The following is a 6,000-nucleotide window of genomic DNA, read 5'->3' on the forward strand; positions in this document are numbered from 1 at the left end:
TATGGCTCAACAATGCCAGCAATAGTGAAAGTTCTTTCTTTAATATTTACCACAACAGGAACCAGAGGAACAGAACAGGCTAGTCTGCAAGCTACCCCAACGCCCACGTGCCTTGGAGCATGCTTTGCGACTTACTCCAGGAAAGCAGTGGTGAAGATTTCCAAGACTTAGCCTAAGTCCTGAGTGAACGTATGTGTTCACAGGGCTGGATGCGGGTTACAATGATGTTTTCAGTCAAATTCTTCTTACCCAGCTGCTTCACATATTTAAACCCCGAAGATCCTTCACTTCCATAGAGAAACAGGCACCTTTTTTTCCCCCTTAAAGTATGTAGCTCTGCCACGTTCAATATTTTGTACTTTTCTGTAAGAAACACTTTGCATTCCTCCAAACCCACGGCCAGTCACAAGAGCACAACCACACTGGCTGCCACTCTCTCACTAACAGGCACTTACAGGTGAATAGGAGGAGAAATGGATCCAACCAAGGCTTAACAGCAATACAGAACTTTCCTTTTAGATCTAATATTTCAAAAACTCAAAATTCTAAGGAGAAGTTGAAGTTCAGATGTTTCGATGAAGTCAACCTTCTAAACAATAATGGTAACTAAATTCAAGTGGGCCCAGTCTACCAGCAAAATGACGGCCGACCCTGTGATTTCTGGCATATACAGGTTCTTCTACAGATACCACAGGGCCATACCCCAGGTCCTAGCAAACTGAGAGGCACTGTCTGAGGTCAGGCAACATAAGGGTATTTCTTACAGTCATTCCAAGGCAGCTGCTTACTCTTAAGGGAAGAGAACTTCAAGAGAGCTCCTTCCTTCCCTCACACCCTGGCCAGTTCAGTTTCATCTCTTAAAGAGGCTGCCAGACACCAAGGAGCTGCATCACCAAGTCATTTGTCTCCTGCTAAGAAAAAGCCTATAACAGGGAATCAAGTAACCTAAGTTCTGTTAGAGACATGCATGTGTGTGCCCTGGGCTCCTCAAAGGTAGAGTCCCTAAGGTAGAAAGGGTACCTGAGTGGGCTGGAGGGATAGTCTAGGCTCTGCAGTGCTTGTGTACAAGGCTGGAGGCATGAATGTGGATCCTTAGCACCCACTTATGATAGAGGACAGCAGTGCTGTATGTCTTCAAGCCAGCGCTGGGTGGCAGAGTCACACATGAGGAAGATAACTAGTAATAACCTCCGGCCTCCATGCTCACATATATGTACTTACATATACACATGTTTACGGACGACCATATGTATGCCCTCTGGTGTGTGTGTACACGCGCTCATGTTCGCTCGTACACACACACAGTACCAACATGTGATGTTTTCTAGATTCACAAGGGTCCCCTTTCCTGGCATGCAAGGTCTATTAGGAACATTTGTCTCCTTTGAGGAGATAGGATGGAGCTTGTGTGAGGCCAAGAATGTAGATCACACTTCCTCTTTATGATTTTGGTATTAAAGATGGGATATTGAGGTCAGCGAATTTATTAATATTGCAAAGCTGCCAACTACCAACAGAGTAGGCACTGTCATTTAGACAGCAGTGCTTATGAAAGATTACTTCTTAGTCACAGGAAGCTTGGCCATTTTTCTTTTTATGGTGCCTGAAAATATCTCTAGACATTGAATCTGGGGACCTACAAACGTCTATGTTCCCTCTGGGCAGTAGGCATTTGTCCCAGAAAGTTATAGTGACACTTTCACAGCCACAAGGTGGCAAGGCTCTAAGAGACAGGCTAAACATCCCACAGAACATTTACATATGGAAAGAACACTGAAACCCAACGGCCATACATTAAAGAGGCAGTGGGCTTCAGTATTTGAAATTGTCCACAATGTCAGTCCTTGGTCAACTTTATTTTTGAGCAGTAACTTCAAGTCCTTCTGTTCTCTTCCCATAGCTTTTCCAATACCCCATTGAATACTCAGAGTCATTTTTAATTCTCCAGATAGCATAGTTGTCATTTGTAATTCTGGCTCAGCGTTTCAGAATACATACTTTAGATCAAGTCATTCCACAGGAAATATAGAGATGCACAGCAGAAATCAAAATTATAATGAAAAACAAAACAACATTGTGGGCAGCAGTGATGGGGGCCAATGTAGCCTAAGCTTCCTTCACCTGCAGAGTGTAGAGTTAGCATTGGTTAGACCCACACAGAGAGTGACACCTAACCTCACCACAAAGTTCAGAGTCAAAACACTTCAGAATTTCTGCCAAGTCTCATTTTTATGCCTTGGTCTAAAAAGCATCATAAAGCAGTCATTTTGATCTCAACTCTGAAGATCTTAAGTAGCTTAGGAGGATGACTTTGATAACTCTTCCTTGTACTGGTGACTGGGTTAGAAACAGATCATTCAGGGGGTATTTAGACTGATGGTTTCCCAAGCTGGTTGACTATCAACACCATCATCCAAAGGTAGATGTCAGTCAGTCAGTCAGTCTGTCTGTCTGTCTGTCTGTCTGTCTGTCTGTCGGTCGGTCTCTCTCTCTCTGTGCACCTGTGCGTGTGCATGATTGTGTAGGTTGGAGAGGTCAACCTTGGGTTGTTATTCCTCAGGATAGGTCAACCTTGTTTTTGGAGACAGGTGACTTCACTGAACTTGCCAAGAGTAGACCAGGCTGGCTGGTCAGCTGGTTCCAGGGTCCCTCTGCCACCCAGAGCTAGGATTTCAAGCACATCCCAGCTATTTCACGTGTGTTCCGGGGATCGAATGCAGGTGGGTCCTCATTACTTGAACAGCCTACACTTTATTGCGTTGTCCCGTCCCCCCCCCCCCCAGCCCCAGAATCTATTGTGAAAATAGATTCCTAGTCCCTCGAGAACTCTAATAGCCGGGTTCTGGGGTAGGGCAATTGAAAAGGGTTTTCAGGATTAAGATTCAGGCTCAACAGTGAGAACTGAACCTAAGACAGAGGAAATGCGACTCCCCCAAATAAAGGGACCTCCCCAGGAACCACTGTGCAGTATACTGGGTGGGCGAATGCCTCACACGGTATTGGCGCAGAGCTAGGCCAAAGCCACTTTTCCTCTCTCCTGCAAGTGGCAGTTTTATGAGAGGAGGCGGGACGATAAATGAAAGCACATTTGCAAGTCACATTCAGAGAGGGAGTGACTCAGTGTTTCTTAAATATTTAGATCCGCTGTCTCCCCCACAGGCCTCGGCTGAAGCAGTGCGCATGCTCAGTGTTGAGGTAGTTTCTCACCCTCCTCTGACTGGATTAACCCCTCTGTGTTCTGGAGCCATGATTCACCAGGTGCTTGGAATGAGGATGGCTACCCGCTGCAAAGACTAGAGGATCTTAGCTGAGGCTAGCTGGGAGTAACAAAGGGGCTACCCTCAGTGCAGGGATGGCCCTTTCCTTGTCATGGACCATAGCCAACTGAGAGGAGAGAGGCGGGTGGAAGGTGTGTACAGAAGGCAGCAGGAAGTCAGTCTTAGGAGCTGAGCCCTGCGATGCAACAGCGCTGCATTGGAGCGGGGACCCGGGGCTGCGCACAAGAACAAGTGAGATGCGCCTTGACTCCCAGAGAACTGACAGTTTATAGGGGGAGAGGGGAGAATATCTTATCAAAGGTCACTCGACAGCGCGACATGGTGGCTCAAGCCCATAGCCACGGCACTTAAGAGGTGGAGATGGGAGGGTTATAAGTTTGAGGCTGGCCTGGGCTAGTTAGTAAGTTCCAGGTCCATCTACCTGAGTGACAAAGTCTCAACGGGGAAAACAAAACAGTGCCAGGAGGAAGGGGAGTGTAGCTTAGTGACAGAGTGCTTACCCTGCATACCCAGGGTCCTGTATTTAAATACCCCCCCCAGCTATCTGTGCCTCTGTTGTGTTAGACAATGAATGTCGCTAATTACTATTGGTAATTACCACAGATCAGACAACATGCCACCCGTCTGCAGCCTTGGGATTCTTCTCTGTAGCACAGGCATAATGCACGCAGAAGAGCTGTCCTGAGGTCTACAGCACAGTTAGGTACAAGCATGTCCGACCCTTGGGAGGAATGAAAAACTGACCTCTGCAGAGGGGCAGGATGAGTCTTAGAGGTGGGGAAACATAAGCTAAGGTCTTGGGAATTCAGACAGGTTTCTTACAGGCGTATGTGGAAAGATGTAAAAGCCCAGAGAGAGGACAACACCGACGACAACTACGAAGATGACAATGACCAGGCAGGTGTGTGAAGATGAGTAAGTTATGCAAGTTCTACTACAGGCAGCTAAAAAATAATCCCACCACAGTACAATTCAGGACATAGTACATCTTCCTCTCCAGCTTCTGAGACAGAACTGTTCTTATCTGCAGGGGAAGGGTAGGATACAGGCTGAAGAGATAAAGACGAATACAGAAGTAGCTAGTAGTTTAAAAGATGGCTGCTGGGCTGCAAAATTCAGACTTCCCAAACCAATGTAACAAAAGAAATGCTTGCAAACCCGGAGAGTCACTCACCATCCAACAGATTCAAGAGCTTAACTTAGCTACAGGACTTAGAATTGTCCCTATCCATGATGAAACAGCATTAGATGTCTGCCACTAGGTGGTGCCAAACCCTAGTTTAGACCTGGATTGATATGGATATTTCTGTTGGTTCCTTAAGACCCCAGACTACTCATAGGTAGACCAGTTCTCTCTTTTAAAGCTATTAACATTGCAACAATGTAATGGTGTGGCTTATACCAGCAGTACCAGGAAATGTGCTAGAAATACATATTATCAGGTTCTACCTAGAGCCAGACTCAGAAAAATTCAGAGTGGGCCCCCAGCAATTAGCTTCAAGCCCTTCAAGATGCACAATAAATTGAAGTAGAGAACCTCCTGCTTTATTTGCAAACATCCCTGCCTTAGTATTATGCATAGGCAGAGTTTTATTATATAATTGTGACCTTGGGCGAGTCATTTACATCTTCACTTTGGAATAGACAATTTCCAATGCCTGTTTCAGCTGCACCACACTGTGATGCAACAGTTCTCCAGTGGGGCAGTGTAGGCATTCAAGCATCTTGTTAGAAGCATGTAGCATGTGTCTGCTCTCCAGTGGCAAATTTAGAACTGTCACCTGTCTCCATGGTTCAACTTTTTGGGCTAGTGGTGCTACTGTTCTTTGAGAAATTCCAAGTATAAGGTAGAACAAAACACAGGGTTTGTGGTAGGCAAACCAACATGAGGTCACCAGGCTTGATCGAAAATGCCTTTATCCATCTCCCAGCACTGAATTAACATTCCAAACACAGACTTCTGGCATTGATCCAAATAGTAAAATCTGAGGACAACTACTTTCAAAGAAACCTTCCATCCAGTACCTAAAAGATTAGCAGGGACAGCCAACATGGAAAGGTAGGTCAAACGTGTTACCCATCTCTGCCATGTAAGTCAATGTCTAACATGGGATCTATAAGCTGGACAAAACAAACAACGGCCACAACCAATTACACCCAAGTCAGACTGGGCATGCGTCAAGAAGTTAGAAACCAAGCCATCTCTTTGCCACAACTGTCTGTCCTTAATCCACGGATACACACTGACATTTAAAAATAGGCTTTTAAATCAAAATGTACATGGTAGGCAAAGTTTTTGTCTCTCCCTCCCACTGGGGGATATCTATCTGGTGCTCAGAATACTGGAACACAGTAGGTGTTTGGTACCTGTTTGAATGAATGCATGGACGACTTACTGTCAGACTAATGAAATGTAACAGAAGCTGTATTGACCAAGACAGTAGCTAAAAGCTACAGGCGGCTACTGACCACTTAAACCAGGAGCTAGTTTACCTGGGGATGCAAGCTCCAAATTTTAAGTAATTTCACTTTAAACACACTCTGATTCTTCCCAGTAAAGGCTAAGGCTGTGCAGCAACTCAGAGAAAAATGAGTTGGAAACTTAAAAAGAGACTTTATCTTTTATTTGGGGATCAGGAGGTGTTGAACTCATAGACAGCACGGTTCATGGGAGGAAGAGCCAGGTGACTGATGGCCATTTGGCCAGGGACAATAAGCATTT

This window comes from Micromys minutus (assembly GCF_963924665.1).
Source record: "Micromys minutus genome assembly, chromosome: 21".
NCBI classification, from domain to species: domain Eukaryota; kingdom Metazoa; phylum Chordata; class Mammalia; order Rodentia; family Muridae; genus Micromys; species Micromys minutus.